The sequence below is a fragment of the Monodelphis domestica genome, chromosome 1, assembly GCF_027887165.1.
Source record: "Monodelphis domestica isolate mMonDom1 chromosome 1, mMonDom1.pri, whole genome shotgun sequence".
Taxonomy (NCBI): Eukaryota; Metazoa; Chordata; class Mammalia; order Didelphimorphia; family Didelphidae; genus Monodelphis; species Monodelphis domestica.
The window spans coordinates 69559170-69577751 of record NC_077227.1 but is presented as its reverse complement, the minus strand read 5'-3'; positions in this window follow the sequence as shown (position 1 = coordinate 69577751).

The following is an 18582-nucleotide window of genomic DNA, read 5'->3' as shown; positions in this document are numbered from 1 at the left end:
CATGAAAAATGGATATCACTTCTTCCTTTGAAGATTTCCAGGGAAGGAGAGGTAACTAGAATCCCTATAGTGGCTGGCTAAACTTATTTTCCCTCCTATCTTAAAATTAGAATGAACATTAAAATTATAGAAACATAGAACTGGAGAGAACTCCAAAGGGCCATATTTTGCCTAGAATGAACCAAACTGGACATTGGGTAGATATTCCATGGGAAATAATGATGAAATCTCCCTTGGAAAGATCGTCAGATCTTTTTTATTTTATTTTATTTTAGAAGAAACAGGCCACAATTAAAGAATGGACTTTGGTTGGTTTTAAGGGGATAGTTTATAGTTACTAATCCTCTCAACACTCACTAGTATGGTTGTTTTTCACTTTTATAGGACTTTAGAATTTACAAAACAATTTCATATTCACTATTCTAATCCTTTATCTGACAAATCTGTACAATAGGTAGATTAGGTAGTTCATTCCCATTTTATCTCCATGAAGATGAAGGCACTACTGACTCGCAGCAAAAATGGGACTGTTAACTATTTTTCTCCCCACTAATAGCACCAAAGACTCAATTTCTTGTCTTTTTCTACTTGTTCTTGTTTCTACAACTTCCTTGTCTGCAGCTGACTGATTCTTCCTCAACTTCACCAGCAAGAGGAAATAGAGATTTCACTTGTTTTCATCTCTGGTCTTTGAAATCATTACATAACTCATCCATGGGTCTTAAAGTTTTTTTTTTTTTTAACTACAAATCACAGTAAGGAAATGTATAAGATATGAAATAAAAACAAGATGTCACATTTTTATTCTCTCTAGTTCTCAACTTCCTCATCTGTAAAATATAAGGGATTATATAAAATGATTCTTTAAGACCTTTCCTATCTTATCTCTATGATTCTACAAAACAAGAATTTGACCTTTAAACTTTGTCTTGCATATCCATATACCATGAATGTCCTTAAACTTACTTTCTCTTTTAAATCTTACCCAAGAAGTTAGCTAGATGAGCTAGTTCCTAGTATAAGTTTTAGGTAGATTCCTTTTGGTCACAGAGAATCTCAGATTTTCTGGGATGTTTTTCAATCTTTGGTCTAGATATCTAAGATGCAGACTTTTGTCAACAACATCATGAAACTATAGAATTGGAGAAGCTGAAAGGACCTCAGTAGTCATCTCATCTAATATATTCATGAAAGGAATCACTGATGTAACATATTCAATATTTGATCATCTAGGCTCTGCTTGAAGACCTCTAAGGAAGGAGAATTCACTACCTTTTGCAGGAGCCCATTTCCTTTAAATAGCCTAATTTGTTAGGAAGACTTTTTTTCCCTGACATTTAACTTAAAATTTGTCTCTGTAATTTACATTCATTGTTCTCAATTCTTCCCTCTGAGACTAAACAGAACAAGTCTAATACCTCATTTATATAACAGTCCTAATGCTTGAACATCTCTCTCATTTACTCCCTCCTCCAGTTCTTCTTTTCTTCAGGCTAGACATGCCTAGCTCTTTTAGCTGATTCTGATAGGTCCTTGCTTAAGGCCTTTCATTATTCTGATTGCCTTCATCTGAACTTTGTTCAACGTATCTCTCTAACTTCTTAAATCAGTTTCCAGGGCTGGATACTCCATGTGGGATCTGATGAGAGCAGAGTATAGTGGGACTATTATATGTCTGTCATTGGAAGCTATGCTTCTCTAAGATCATATTAGCTTTTTTGGCTACCTTATTGTGCTGCTCACTCACATTGAACTTGGTCAACCATGAAACCTCAGATCCTTTTTCAGAGTAACTATTTCTAACCATTTCTTCTCCACATTATATTGAAAAGATGATTTTTTTTGGTACTCAAGTGAATGACTTTCTGTTACTTCCTATTGAATATCATCTTGTTTTCCTTACCTTCCCCTCACACAAAATTCATATTTTTGCCAAAGCTTTAAGCCATCCACTATGAATCTCACAGTCACTTTCATTACCCTTAGACTCTGTGATTATTAGTTCTTGATTCAAGCCATCTGGGTAATAAAGACCTTTCCCTATCTAGTTTCCAAAGTTCCTTTCCCTGGGCTTAAGGTCTTCTATCCTACTTCTTCAACATGTTAGAGATCTGAATTGGCAGTTTCTGGAAGTCTTTCCTCAAACTTGACAAATCATATTTCTCCTGAAACAAATTCACTCTCTGGATGTCATGACCAGTTTTGTTTTTAGTTCTTTGGCTGAAGTTTGGAGTGTCTTACACTGGCAATGGGGCCCCAGCCTCTCCTGTACAAAATCAGGAACATCTATTGGACTTGCAGCCAAGTTCCTTTTTCTAGGGTGACTTTGATCTGAATGAACACATTCAGATCTTGTAAGCTCCACACTAGGGCTTTTTTGTTTGTTTGTTTGTTTCTTCCTCTGGCCAACCCATTCATTACATAATAATAATAACAATTGATATTTGTATATCACTTTAAAGTTCCCAAAGTGCTTTGAATAGATGATCTCCTTTGAGGTCCCAACTGCCAAGCTGAATAGGGATTATTACCTTCATTTTACAGATGATGAGATTGAAGTTTACAGAGGTTAAGTGACTAAGTGACTTGCCTATAGTCATACAGCTAGTCAGTGCCAGAAGTGGAAACCCTATTCATTATACTAGGTTGCTACTAGGTACATGTTAGCTTCCTGAAAATGGAGCATTGTAAGCCTATATGTCTTGGGTAATGGAATTAAGTAACTCAAGTTTCATTAATTAGGGAGTAATCACCCTCTAGGGCATTGCAAAGAGGCAGCTGTCGTAAAGGGAGAATATTTCATCTGTAGTCAGTAGGTTTGGGTCTGAATTCTGAAGAGTCATTTGCCAGCACTGTGACTGCAGAAGTCAGTTTCCTCATCCATGAAATGGACATAATTATACTCACTAGGGTTGTTGAAGATTAAATGAGAAACCAGCTGACATTTCCCTTAGCTATTATTATTATCTAACTAATGCCACCTTTAAACATTTTTTTGGTGCCTTTTGCTTTTGATCAGTTATTTTCAGGCATTCTTTCAAGGTCCCTAACTACCCAGAACACCTTCTATTGAAGCAAAGAAAATGATTATGCTGCTCTAATTATTATTACAGGTACTGGCACATGGCTCTTCTCAATACTTCACCTCTTCAGCTTATTGCAGACAGTCAACTTCCTATCACCACCTTGATATTTATCTCCCCTGAGAATTGGAGTTTGCCCAGAACCCAGAAACCAGGAGTCTTAAAAATACCAGAGTCTCTCAGGCCAACCATTCTACTTTCAGTCCAGTCCCACAAAGCTGTCATTCAGGGAAGCAATTCCCATGGAGAAGGGAACAGCTAACCCCATCAAGTTGTCAATCAACTTCCTTCTTGCTGAAATAAGACATTCTCAAGAAGAGGCCAGAGGTGGCAAGTCAAGCCACCACCAGTAGCAACACTTGACTGTCTGGATGGAGATAGACCAAGATTTTAAACACAAGAACCTTGGGAAAAGCAGTACCTTCTGGATTATTAGCCCTGCTTCAGCCTTGTTCCTACAGCACTCACTGAGGGGAGAAATCATTGAGGAGAGGGGCCCATGTTCTTCATCATCTCCAACATCAGTGATTAACCAGGTTCCACCAGTAAGTAAACCCAAGAGTCCTGAGAGTAGTAGGACTTCCAGATCACAGACCCTTGCCATTAAATCCTTGGAACCATCAAATAGTTCAGCAGGAAAAACAAATATGCTTTTATTGGTGAAAATTATATTAAAAAGAATCCATCTTTGCCTCCACAGACTAAACACCATGAAGCCTTTCCATCTGACTTCAACTGAAACCTCTTATGTGAGCTCTTTGAGAGCAAGGGCTAGAATTTCTACTTATATTTCTAGTGCTTAGAATAGCCCGTTGTTTAATAAATGTCAATTATATATATATATATATATTTTATATAATGTATTTGATATATACAATAAATGCCAGTTAATTATTTAAATTTTCAAGGAACTGTGTGGGTGGTCTCTCCATTAATATGGATAAAAACTGCCTCTGTGCCTTAAGTGATTGTTTTCAAAATCTGAGGTGACTAAAAAAAATCACTCCCCTGGAGTCAACATGATTATTGCCTGTTCACACTTAGCTTATCCGGTCCTTGAGTGATAGGCATTCAGTCTAGCTCCAGGCCTTTTCAGGACCCTGCCAGAACTTTCTCACTTCCGGCAATGCCTTGGAGCATTCAGATCTACTTCCACCTCAGGAAGAGATTTCACCTCAGTGGAGGACCATGCCAATATTACCAGTGTTGTTTGATTTGAAGTTTTACAATAAGGGATTTTAGTAAGCTCATTTGCCCCCTAGAAACAACTCTCTTAATGTAAATTCAATTGAAGGGCTCAGAGAGAAGGCTGAGTGAGATGTCAGTCAGCTAAGCCTTGATAAGTCTCCTCATATGGTTCAGGCCATATTGTCAGGTTGCACAGGTTGGCTTTGTATAAATTAAATTGGTTCCTGAAGAAATCAAAATAAGCCCAGCCTTGTGGAATTGAGCTTGAGGAAAAAATACAGCTTCAGCTGCCCTCTTTTCCAGCAATCAATGGCATGGAAAATTCCAGAGTTTGACTTTGGTTCATAGGTGTTGATGAAGTAGGAGAAGGTTTGTTTTGAAAGATAAGTGGAATAAGTTACAAGTTAATTCTCTTTGTCTTTCACTCTTTTCTTTCTAGAAATGAACCACCCTCCTGATTTTTGGTTAGGTCAGCTTTTTGGATCGTCAGTTGAGCCGCTGATAGCTCCTGTTATTTGGTTCCTAGCTCTGAAAAAGCTAAGGAGCTTCTGGACATAGGTTTGTAACCTGCTAAAGCCTTTGGGTCCTTGCTCCTTAAAATTAGGTTGGTGTATTTTTTGACCCTTACACACATCATGGTAATTCCCACTTCTTTGCTTTCCTTCACCTGGAACATCCTCTTAGCTCCTTTATATTTAAACCTCACCTCATCCTTCAAGGCCCAGCTCAAGTCTCTCTTCTTTGGTGCAGCCCTTGTTGGCTACTCCAGTTCATGCTTCAGCATTTTCCTTTTTGAATTATAGATCTTCAAGTCTCTATCCCTGGTTGGAATGGGTGGATAAGAACAGTTGATTCCACCAGCTATGAAAGAGGCTAAAGCAAGTGCTTTGGAGCACTTAGAGATTAGTCAGACAGTGAAGACACCATGACCATCCACTGCATCCTGGGCCATTGCCATTTGTCTTGGCTTTTGGCTTGCTACTGGCCTTTGATGACTCTGGAAGAGAGAGGTTGATGACTTTGTGCCACTCTGCCTCATTTAAATCCAATTCATGCACAAATCAAGACATACCAGTCATTAGTGCTCTTTGAAGCAAAAGACAAACAATAATAATCAGTAAGAGATTATAAAAAAAAAACAGATTAAACTACTTTGGGAGGTAATGAGTTCCCCATAATTGAAAGTTTTCAAATAAAAGTTGTATGATTTCTTGTTGAAGGAATTTTTACTCGGGTCTTAGTTTGAACTGGATAGCTTCTGGTATATCTTCAATCTGTGAGATTCTATAATCCCTTGAAATTTTTCATTTTCTTAACAGAAGGGACACAATCATGCACAGAAATTTTATGAAATAAATAAAAAATATTAGCTTGTGCTCCTTTCTTCTAGACAATATTTTACCTTGGTGTTCTGAATAGGAAAGAAGCTTTCAGTTAGCTGATTGTCTCTCCTGATATTAAAGAAGGAGGATCCATTTATAGCAGTTTGACCTCTTGGTCAATGAAGAATGATTGACCATAGGGGTGTGAATTGTTCCTCTAGAGACCTTTCTCTGACTGATGTTTAAGGAAAAACCAGTGTTCAGGGTGAGAGTCAGGAGGTTTATTGAAAGAAAAGAACTGAGAAGAGAAGCCCAAGGTTGAGAACCAATGGGGAAAATTTTGGCTTGCAGCAACAAAGATATGGAGTCATTTGAGCTCTGGCTTCTTGTTTTAAATTCCAGTCAGGTGGGCAAATTAGAAGGAAGGACAGGGAAAAGCAAGTGAAGCTCAGTGTCAATTATTTGCAACAGAGGGTTGTCAGACAGGGTCCTAGAAGACCAGGTGGATATTTAAAGTCATTGGAAGACTGAAACCTGACAGATGATTTTGGCATTTTTAAGGCTTCCCTTTGCTAGCTGCACCTTCTATAGGAGCTTCAAGGGAACTATTCATCACTTTAACCATTAGCAGATTAGTTGGGGCCTTTTCCTTTAGGGAAGATTCCTACCTCTGGGCCTGGATCCCCGAGACAACAACATTAAGGGTGAGTGTACAGAAGTTCTTCCACCTAAGGAGAGTTGACTTACTGAGAATATACTTCTGGTCCATTTAAGACTAAAAAGAGGGCTGAGAGGACACTGACACACACACACATTCTCTCTCTCTCTCTCTGTCTCTCTCTCTGTCTCTCTCTCTCTCTGTCTCTCTGTCTCTCTCTCTCTGTCTCTCTGTCTCTGTCTCTGTCTCTGTCTCTGTCTCTGTCTCTGTCTCTGTCTCTCTCTCTCTCTCTCTCTCTCTCTCTCTCTCCCTCTCTCTCTTTCCCTCCCTCCCCCACTTCTCTCTGATGGGAAGATTTGGAAAGATAAAAACAGCAAAAGAAACTTAGAATGATTTCATATAGATTATTGGTAGACATAACTAGCCTTTCCTCTTCCCCTCTAATCTCCAAGTCTGTAGGAAAATACTCCAGCCTCTTGTATCAGACAGAAAATGGCTTCAAATAGCACTCCATCTCTGGCATTCTAGAGTATTTAATAATAACAATGATAACTGCTAACATTTAGGTAATCTGTACTATGGACAAGGCACTCTGTTAAGAGTTTTTGGAAATACTATCTTATTTGATACTCAAAACAGCCCTAAAAACTAGGTGTTATTTTTATTCCCATTTTACTGATGAAGAAATTGTAATCAGGCAGAGTTTAATTGAATTTCCCAGGTCACACAGCTTGTAAGTGTCTGAAGCTTGATTTTGAATTCAGGTCCTCCTGGCTGAGCCTGGTACTCTATTGTGCCACCAAGTTGCCTCTAGACAGAATATTGTAAGATATCATTTGATTAAACTCATTGTTTCTAAGCAGGAATGTTGTTTATGAAGTCAAGAGTTTAAAAGCCCATTTTGCTTCAAATACCCATACTTTTTAGAGTTAAAAGGGACCTTGGAGGCCCTCTCTCTAACTAAATCCTCTAATTTTATAGATAAAGGAAGTGAGACCTAGAGTAATTGAATAACTTATTCCATATGAACAGGAATCAGCAGAATTGATATTCAAACCCCAAACCTTGGACTGCATACTTAATTAGTGTATTTACTCCTTGAAGGTAGTCCCTTTATTGATAGGGTGAAAAAAATTGTTTATTAAACCCATTACTATATTCCAGATATTCTGCTAAACTCTGGAGATACAAATTCAAGCAAAAAGAGTCTTTGCCCTTTGGGAATTTGCATTCTAATAGGAGAAACTAAGACTTTAAAAAGAGATGAAAAGGTAGATGAGGTGGAGGTGAGTCTAGGATAGGGGAAACAAAGGTAAAGTGTCTATAAATCCATCAGAGAACGGGGCCACAGCAATAGAAGCATCTTCTAAGGTGAGAAGGATGCTGGAACATAGAGAAGTCTAGAGAACTAGAAGCAAAGTCAAGAGAAGAGTGAAAGACAGCATGAGTCTGATAGACATTTCCTCAAAATGAACATTTTAGGAGAAACATAGATTGTAATCCCTCTTTGTTCATAACTAACATGTATTACTGTGACCTTTTTTGGGGGGGAAAGCATTACCTTGTTCCTAATGTTTTGGTGATGAGCTTAACTACTCTTATGTTTGGATAAGAGATATGTCACTCTAATGCCAGGCTTATTCTATATAAACCTTTCCAGCCTGGAATGATCATATGAGAATTGCCAATATAGCAGTCTAGAAGAACTACCCAAAGAGCAGGCTGGTTTCTGAAGAGGTAGAAGAACTAGAGACCAAATTGACAATATTTTCTGTATTATGGAGGAAGCAAGGGAGTTCCAGAAAATCATTAACTTCTGGTTCATTGACTACACTAAAGCCTTTGACTGTATGGATCACCAGAAAATGTGACAATTCCTTAAAGAGATGGTAGTACTAGATTATCTTACTTGTCTACTGAAGACCTGAATGTGGGCTAAGAAGCAACACTAAGGACCAAACATGGAACAACTGATTGGTTTATTTTGGAAAAGGAGTATGGCAAGGCTGTCTACTGTCACTTTATTTAATTTATATGCAGAGTATGTCAGGTGAAATGCCAGTTTGGATGAATCAAAAGCTGGAATTTAGGACACCTGGGTAACTATCAAGAACCTCAGATTTGCAGATGATACCACTATGATGGAAGAAAGTGAAGAAGAATTAAGCCTCTTGATAAGGTTGAAAGAGGAGAGTGTAAAAGCTGGTTTGAAGCTGAACATTAAAAAATCTCCTAAGATACTGGGAACTAGCCCCATCACTTCCTGGCAAATTGAGAGAGAAGAAATGGAAGCAGTGCCAGTTTTAATTTTCTTGAGCTCAAAGATGACTGCAGAGAGCAACTGTGGTCATGAATTTAAACGATGCTTGCTCCTTGGAAGGAAAGCCATGGAAAATCTGGACAGCATACTAAAAAGCAGAGACATCACCTTGCTGACAATGGTCCATATAGTCAAAACTATGGTTTTTCGAGTAGCAATGTATGGATGTGGGAGTTGAACTAAAAGAAAATGAGTGCCATAGAATTGATGTTTTTAAATTGTGACGCTGGAGAAGACTTTTAAGAGTCCCCTTGACAGAAAGGGGAATCAAATCAACCAATTAAAGAAATTATTTTCAGACTATTCACTGGAAAGTTAAATAATCAAGGTGAAGCTTAAATACTCTGGCCACATAATGAGAAGACAAGATTCATTGGAAAAGATCCTGATGTGAAAGTTGAAGGCAAAAAGATAGGGAGATGGCAGAGGATGGCTAGATCATGTCCTGGAAGCAGTGAACATGAACTTGGACAGACTTTGGGAGATAGTGGAAGATAGAAGATTCTGATGTACTGTGGGCCATGGGGTCACAAAGAGTCAGAGACAATTGAACCACTCAACAACACATAAGAAACTATGGTACTATAATAGTCTTCAAGGACTGGGATTACTTTAACTCTGCACTTAAACATAGAACTTGGATAAAGGGCAGTGGTAAGAGGTACCAGAAGGATGTCACAAATGTGAACTTCTCCATAAGCCCTGGACAGATTAGCCTTGATTTCCTACTCTAATAATTTCAGAATGCATAAATTATAACCATAACAAATGAAGACAGACTATTATTTATTATTCTTTAGTTCTTTTTCATTGGAGAAGGGTATAACTACCAAACAAATACCCAACCCTAGCTCTTGATGTGGAACTATTAGTGCCTTTGTACACACACTATTTCTTCCCAGCCCTGTTTCCAGAAAGGCAGGGCCTGCAGATAGATCTTTCATTACTGAGACTGAAAACACTTCATCCTTCAGGTTATGCCTCCCTAAATGAGGCTAGAGGGAAAGGCTGAGAAAGAGGTTTTGAACAGGGAAAGGCCAAATGCATTTATATGAGACTCTTCAAGTATTAAGTGAACTGGAATAAACGGATTTTGTTTTTTGGTAGATATACATAATAAATGTAGAGAGGTATCAGTTGTAGAGGATTTTAGGAGAGAAGTACCCCTTACCATCTCAACCTCTGCAGAGCATATGTGACTAAGTTTTGTGTGTGTGTGTGTGTGTGTGTGTGTGTGTGTGTGAGAAAGGTATCTAAAATGGATTTTTGGAGACATGATATCACAAGCAGAAATATAGCTTTTCTCTGCCTATTGCCTTTGGGGAAGTCAGTTCTCTTGTTGAAAGTGAAACCTGTGCAGAGATTTTTTTTATCACCCTTCCCTTCTTGCTTAGAATCAATACAGTGTCAATTTGTTCCAAGGCAGAAGAGTGTGTAAGGGATAGACAATGTGGGTCGAGTGACTTGTCTAGGGTCACCTAGCTTGAAAGTATCTGAGGTCATATTTGAACCCAGTACTTTCTATTCCTAGGCCTAGTTCTTGATCCACTGAGCTATCTGGCTTTCCTGCTTCCATCCCCAGTTACAGATCTTAATAGAAGTGATTTACTTCTGAGTAGTTGGAGGTTTAGACTTTGCTAAAAGTAGTCACTTATGAGATTTCATGCACTTTTATTTGTGATTCCACTCATTTATAATAAGGTTGCATATTTGTTTGGTCATGCAAAGTTGGAGAAAATAAAATAATCTTAATTAGAATGGGGATAGAATAAATTTGATAAAGTTATATATATACATATATATATATATATATATATATATATATATATATATATATATTTAAACCTTAGATAGAACAAGGACAAGCACTAAAAAGAAAAGTAGAAATATATGCCAGGGGTATTAATTTCTTGCAGGTGTAAAATTGATTGAAGGAGTCCTGTGGTTGGGAGCTTATATCTGAAGTGCCACCTGATGACATGCAGAGATTGTACTCTGAGCAGCCATTCTTGCTCATTTTACCTTCCATTCTTAGTTCCTGTATAAAACAAAGGTTTCTTATATGGAGGAAATATATCTTTAAAATGTGGATTGACACAGAAAAAGTAGGCAGGATATGTCAAGGTGGAGAAAAGGTATGAGTGAAAGAGATGAATTGAGTAATTTGTATGTGGAATACAAGCAGGTTTTCTTGGCTGGAAAAGTGGGATATTGGGAATAATGTGAAATGGAGAGTTACAGAATTGAATTATAGCAGTTGAATAGACTTAAACTTATGACCTTAGTACCCATAACTTCTATGTTCTCCAGTACACAACTGAATTTTGGGGGTATAAGGATTCTAAACCAAAGGAAAGTAGAACCTCTTAAGAAACTCACCCCTTCATCTTTTTTTTTTTAAAAACCCTTACCTTCCGTCTTGGAGTCAATACTGTGTATTGGCTCCAAGGCAGAAGAGTGGTAAGAGCTAGGCAATGGGGGTCAAGTGACTTGCCCAGGGTTACACAGCTAGGAAGTGGCTGAGGCCAGATTTGAACCTAGGACCTCCCATCTCTAGGACTGGCTCTTAATCCACTGAGCTACCCAGCTGCCCGCCCCCCCTTCATCTTTGAAGCAAATAGGTTCCTATTTGGATAATATGTAGATATTTGAATAAAAGGCCAAGGCAAGCGGGTGCAGCTCTGCCCCCAGCCACTGACATAACACTTGCAGCTAGGTGAGGAAGACCTTTCTGAATATATCTGCTGCACTGACCACACTCATTGAAATTTTTCCTGCTGGTCTACATTTGATCTGGTTCTAATGCACCTCTTCCCAATGCATTATCTTAATCAGATCAACCTCTTTAGAAATGGCTCTGGGATAGCCTGTCCATATCCTGCGTCCAACAAGTGACATTTATTCTTAGTTTTATGGTTTGAAAAATGCTTTACAAAATGATCTTATTTGATCCTTATAATAGCCCAGGGAAGTAATTACTAGCTCCATTTTGAAGATGAAGAAACGGAGGCTTTGAGAGACCAAGAACTTTGTCCAAAATGTTGGAGATGCGTTTTGAACCTAACTCTCATTGACTTCCCTGGATGCCCTTGTGAACCTACAGCTCAATACCTTGTTCCTGAAAGGGTTATGAATTCCAATGATAAACTTGAGCCTTATATGATAGGTATCAAAGCTCACATATGCTTTAACTGCCTAGAAAAGGTCCTTTTGATTTGTGCTTGCAGATCTAGCTGAGTTCTCATAGACTGGCCCCTCACGGAGAGCTTTGTCTCTGTGTTATTGATCATCATGCCGTCAGGAGGCACCTAAGATGTTTGGGCTAGGTCCCCTTGCTCATCCTTCATAGTCAAGGCACCATAAGAACAGTCTGGCAGTGGCCACCACCCATAAATCAGCACCACCACCCCGCAGAAATGGCTGGGAGAGATCTTTGATTTCAGAGCCATTCCTGCTGCCACGCTTTATGGGCCCCTGCAAATTTTCAGAGAGTAAATCATTAATATCCAATTTTGGGAAGTCAGTGGAATGTAACTGCAGCGTCGGCAATGTAAATGAAAAGTATAAAGCTATCAGCAGTATATTAATTTTATCGTGCTCAAAACAGAACAAGGAACAGTAGTTTATAGGTACAAGCCAGCCTGGCCTGAAGGGGTAAGCCAGCCATTATCAGGGTAGATTAATTCCCATGGCAAAAGGCTTAATACTATCTGGAGTTTTTCAGACCCTAGCAATTTGCTTGTGGAGAAAGTGGAAAAAAAGTTCCAGCAGAATCTAAAGTGAACATGTTTCTTGAGATATATGTTACTACATTTCTCTAGAGTAGGCAGTGTGGCATGGGGTACTGGACTTGGTGGCAGGGTTTAAATTCCATCCGTAGCACTTACTAGCTCTATGACCATTGGCTAGTCATTTATCTGCTCTGAGACTCAGCTCCCTCATCTTTAAAATGGGGAATAGTAGTATTTAACTCGTGGTTGGTTGTTATGAAGGTTTCTCATTGGATTTTTCAAATGTTATTTGATCTGGTCCTTATTTTAGGTTTTTGCTGGAATAGGCATGTTAGAGGTGGTTAGTTTGCCTATGTTCAGGAAAACATATTTTTTTTTAATTTAAAAAAAATTTAAATTTAGAACATTTTCCCATGGTTACATGATTCATGGTCCCCCCTCCTCTCCCTTTCCTCCCTGCTTCTGGAGCTGACAAGCAGTTCCACTGGGTTATACATGTATCATTGTTCAACACCTATTTCCCTATCATTCATATCTGCATAGAGTGATCTTTTCACATCAAAACCCTAATCATATCCCCTATTGAATAACATGATTGATCTTTGTTTTTCTTTTGCATTTCTCCTCCCACAATTCTTTTTCTGGATGTAGAGAATGTTCTTTCTCATAAATTCCTTTGGATTCTACTGAATCATTGCATTGCTGCTAGTAGAAAAGTCTATAACATTCAATTGTGCCATACTGTATCAGTCTCTGTGTACAATGTTCTCTTGGTTCTGCTCCTTTTGCTCTGCATCAATTCCTGGAGCTCATTCCAGTTCACATGGAATTCCTCCAGTTCATTATTCCTTTTAGCACAATAGTATTCCATCACCAACAGATACCACAATTTGTTCAGCCATTCCCCAATTGATGGATACCCCATCATTTCCCAGTTTTCTGCCACCACAGAAAGTGTGGCTATAAATATTTTTGCACAAGTCTTTTTCCTTATTATCTCTTTGGGGTACAAATCCACTAGGTCAGAGGGTAGGCATTCTTTTAAAGCCCTTTGGGCATAGTTCCAAATTGACCTCCAGAATGGTTGGACCACAGGAAAACATCTTTGCCAGTCCCTAGGCCCTCATTTTACAGATGAAGAAACAGAGTCACAGAGAGGTGACCATGGGCTACTGTGATGTGGAAATCACTTTAAAAGACTGATATATATTAATTTAAGGTCACCAAGGAATTCAGCTATGTAATTCCTAAATGAAAACTCAAGTCAGCAGTCAACCTTTTTATGGTGTTTTAATTACAAACAGGAGGAAGAAAAGTATTAGAGGGAAAGAGAGAGAGAGGGAAAGGGGAGAGAAGGAAATAGGGCTTAAATACCCACTCTGCTTAAGCTGAGCCAAAGGCCCAAGGCCCTGGATAGCCAAGGCAAAGAAAAGAGAGCAGTCTCTATCACTCAAGTGACCAAAATGGAGAAACAGTCTCAGGGCTCCTCCACACCAAGCACCAGGCTTCAACCACCTTTTTTTCCTCCACCCAGGAAGTCCCCAGAACTCCTTAGCTGTCCTCTACCTCACTTCCTGTGTCTCACCTGTGCCAATGGTGGCTCTAGCTTAATCCAGGACTGCCCAGAGGTCTGTCCCTTTTGTACATGTCTGATGAAGGCCATATTCTCAAATAATTAAATCTTGAGCTTTGCTGCAGCCCTTCCTAAATCCTGTTACCCTGAGTAGGGTGGAGATTGTAATTTCCAAGACCTGATTCTGTCATTCCAAGTATCTCTATTGTTATTGATCAGGAAATAGCCAAATCCCATCCTCTAAAGAATGGTTTGAACAGGGTTAAGTAGTTTTGAAATTCATACTAAGAGCCACAGTTAGTGCCAGTTAGGACTAGAACCCAATTTTCCTGACTTTTTATAAGGAAGTCTTAATAACTTAATTTTTTTTCCTATGTATGCTTATATAGTTCTTGTTGACATCTTTTCTGTCTCCCTCTCTCCTCTCCATCTGATTTAGGTTTGGATCTGAGGACATGTAGGCCTTAGGAACTTCTAAAGATGTAGAATATGTTTTGCATGATAATACATGTATAATCAAGATCCAATCTCCTGCCAGTACCTGGAGGGGGAAGAGAAGGGAGGGAGGGAGATAAATTTGATCATATAACTTAGGAAAAGTTGTGTGGAAATTTGTTATTAGACATAATTGGTAAAAAATTAAAAAAGTACATAAAAATGTAGTCAACTTGTAACTGAAGTTAGTAATTAGTAGACTGCTGACAATTTGGGATGATTTGAATAATCCTACCCTACTGCTCAAACAGAGACAACTAAAGGAAAATTAGGATGCTTTGTTGCTCTGGAACAAATAGGAGCATTCCTATGGGGTTAGAAACTTATTATGGCAATAGAGTGGGAAAAGATATTAGAGTTCACTGTGCCTGAGGCCAGAGCCATAACTGGTAATTTTGGCATCTGGAGTGAGCAGCATGAAATTCATCCTTAAACCAACTTTGTAATTCATGATGTAAAAATAATGCAATTTTTGTGCTAAGTAATTAAGACAAATTTGGTTAAGCAGGAACAGGAACTAGTTATTAAAGGGCCTCACAGTTATGCACATCTGGTAACTTATTTTAACTAATTATTCTTGCTAATAGAGAGGCTGTATGGTATCATGGATAGAAAGCTGATTGTGCAGGCTGAGTGACCTTTTTACTTTGCATACTCAGTTTTTAGCACTATGCTTGGCACAAGTAAGTATGTGACAAATGTTTCTTTCTTGACTGATTGGCATAGTCTTTTGTGTTTCAGGACTATAAATTGCAGAGAAAGTGCTTTCATTGAGGAGGCTCAGGGTCAGCTTCTTTTATTGATGAAATAAGAGGTCTGTAGGAAAAAAAAAACCCAACACCTTTCTATGTCCTGTTAGTTGTTCCTACTTTCTTATAAGAATGTAGCTGCTAAATTTTTGGACCTAATAAATTTTGATTCCTTAAGGCAAAAGACCTCATTGTTTTACTTTACTTTTAATTCTTTTTGAACCCAAGGTCCCTATAGACAATTTCATGAAACTGAAATTCAATAGTAATCCCTGATCCAAGATGATGAGAGGCTGATGGGCATGGCTAAAGAAGCAAGGGAATATCTGTCTTTGGTCTGATTCTGTTTCACTAGAGCTGTGATGGACTACAGAGAGAACTGCAATCCACACCAGACATGGAGAACTTTTGAGGTCTTTTACTTTATTGGCAAAGATTGGGTCAGCAGCACTCAAGGTTCCCCCCAACCCCTTGAATGATGTTTGGAGCTGGAGAACAACATCAAGGGTTTAACAACTGGGAGTAACAGAGAATGCCACTTAAAGTTGTCTACTGGTAGTACAAAGGAACTATATAGTTACCCCCCCAAAGAGATTAAATTACTGGCAAAGAGGGGAGCAGTAAAATCATGTGGGTGGGCTTCATTCACAGAAATGTGTGCTATTTGATACTGTTAAGTGATTTGAAATGTACTTTGGTCATCACTGGAATTAATGGTTAATCATTCAAAGATTTATGTTTCATTTTTATCCTGTCAATGAAACTTTTTTTGATATAATGATGAATGATGAACAATTTGAGGGATCAGTCTCAATATATTTCATGGGATCATGTAGATCCCTAGGCTTCCTTGGAGTTGGAATCATGCAAAATATGATTCAATGAAGGGACAGAGTCAAGATGGCAGCTTAGAAGCCACAAATGTTAATTCCTTTGTGAAAACCCTTACACACCAATAAAAAACAAAGTGCCTCGAGGGGCACAGAAAAACCAAATACAACAGGACAGAGGCAGGGGACCCTCCTGCTTGATTCAGCTTAAAAGGTACAGAGAGAAGGCTGAATTCTCAGGTTTAAGGAAAAGAAAGAAGGAAGGTCCCAGGACCCTTGCTCTACCTACTGTGTTGAGACTTAGGTAGTTGATGGCATCTTGGGGTGAGGGCTCCAGCCTAGAGGAATGCCTTGCTACCACAGCTATGTGAGGCTCAGGTCTCTGACCACATCTGGCTAGGAGACAGCTAGAGGAGAGGGGAAGGGAGGAGGGCAGCCTGGTTGAAGCCTGTAGCTGCTACTCCTCCATCTTGGGCCTCAGACTGGAAGTTTTGGCCTCAGGGCACATTGATCTCTGTAGATCAGCTCAACTGGCTTAATTCAGTCTATCAATAGTGCAGATAAGAATCCTTCAGAGGGCAGAAAAGCTCAATCTCCAACATCCCTCCCACACCTACTGTACTGAGACCCACAATAAGAATCTGGTTGACTCAGATCCCAGGGTGAAGGCTGCAACCACAACAGAGTACCTTGGTACCACCACTGGAAGCTCAGGGCTCTGACCAGGCAGCTGGCAGGGAGGTGGCTGCCAGAAATGAGTAGAGAGGAGGACAAGGGTAACTACCTTTAGCTGCCACACCTTCATTTTCACCTTCAGCTTCTGCTGGCAGCTGGGGAAGATCTGGCCTCAGGGCACATTAATACAACAGGTCAGCTCTTTCAGCCTAATCCAGTTAATTAGCAGAGCAGAGAAGAAACCCTTTCAGGGAAGAAAAGCCCAAACCCACAGATCCAGCAAATAAACAGAGGAACAAGAATATAGCCAATAAGGAGAGGGAAAGAAGTAAAAAATATGAGTAACCAATAGAAAAAGAAAAAAGAAATTATAATCAACAGCTTCTCTTCAGGTATGAACAAATAGAACAGAGGAGGACTAAGGAACAAAATCTTAGGAACTTGAGCAAATTGGACTCAGGCTTTGGAAGAACTCAAAACACAATTCAAAAAACAATTAAGAACGGCTAAAGAAAATTGGGAAAAGAACTTAAGAAGCAAAATAAGTTATATGGAAACAGAGACACATGAACTAAAACAAGAAAATAGTGTCTTGAAAGCCAGAATTGACAAGTTTGAAAATGAGGCAAAGCAAGTAAATGATGACCTACAAAGAAAAAATAGATCAAAAGGAAAAGTAAGATCAAAAAAGCTAGGGAAGAAATTCAATCTTTAAAAATTAGAATTGAACAACCAGAATCAAATGGCTTCACAAAGCAGCAAGGGCCTATGAAACAAAGTCAGAAGAATGAAACAATTCAGGTAAATATGAAACACCTCATTGATAAAACAATAGACCTGGAAAATAGATCCAGGAGAGAAAATTTAAGAATTATCAGACTACTGGAAAATCATGACAAAAGAAAAAGCCTGAACATTATTCTATAGGAAATTATCCAAGAAAACTACCTTGACATTCTTGAGCAAGAAGGTAAAATAGAGATTGAAAGAATCCATAGATCACTTCCTGTATTAAAACCCCAATTGACAATGCCCAGGAATGCTATAGCCTAGTTAAAGAACTTCCAGAACAAGGAAAAGATACTACAAACTGTAAAAAGAAACCATTCAGATATAATGGAGCCACAGTCAGGATTACCCAGGACCTGGCTGCATCCACACTGAAGGACCAGAAGGCATGGAATATGATATGCCAGAAAGCAAGGGAACTGGGTCTACAACCAAGAATCAATAACCCAGCAAAATTGACTATATTCTTCCAGGGAAAAAGTATGATCATTTAATAAAATAGAAGATTTCCAAGAATTCCTGAAGAAAAAATCAGGCTTAAACAAAAATTTTTATGTCCAAATCCAAAACTCAAGAGAATCACCAAAACGTAATTAAGAAAGGGGAAAAAATGCTTAGGGGACCCAATAAGTGCAAATGATTTTTATTCCTATATGAAAAGATGATATTGGTAACTCTTAAAAATTATTTTTATCATTGGGGTAGCGAGAAGTTTACTTAGAGGATACAGTGCCAAACTGTATAGGATATGTCAAAAATATAAAAAATGGCATAAAAAAGATGAAAATACTAAGAGAGATGATAAAAGAGAAAAATGGGATATATATATATTTATATATATATGGTAAATATATATATATATTTATATATATATATATCATAAATTTCATACAGAGGGGAGGGGAGAAAAGACCACTACAATGGAAGGATAGAAGAGGCTGGCAATAGAAGCTAAATCAATTGTACAAAAATTCAAGCCATTCCCCAATTGATAAATGGGCAAGGTACATGAATAGGCAGTTTTTAGATAAAGAAATGAAAGCTATCAATAAGCACATGAAAAAGTGTTCTAAATCTCTCATAATTAGAGAAATGCAAAACAAAACAACTATGAGGTACTACATCATACCTAGCAGATTGGCCAATATGAAAGCAAAGGAAAGTAATAA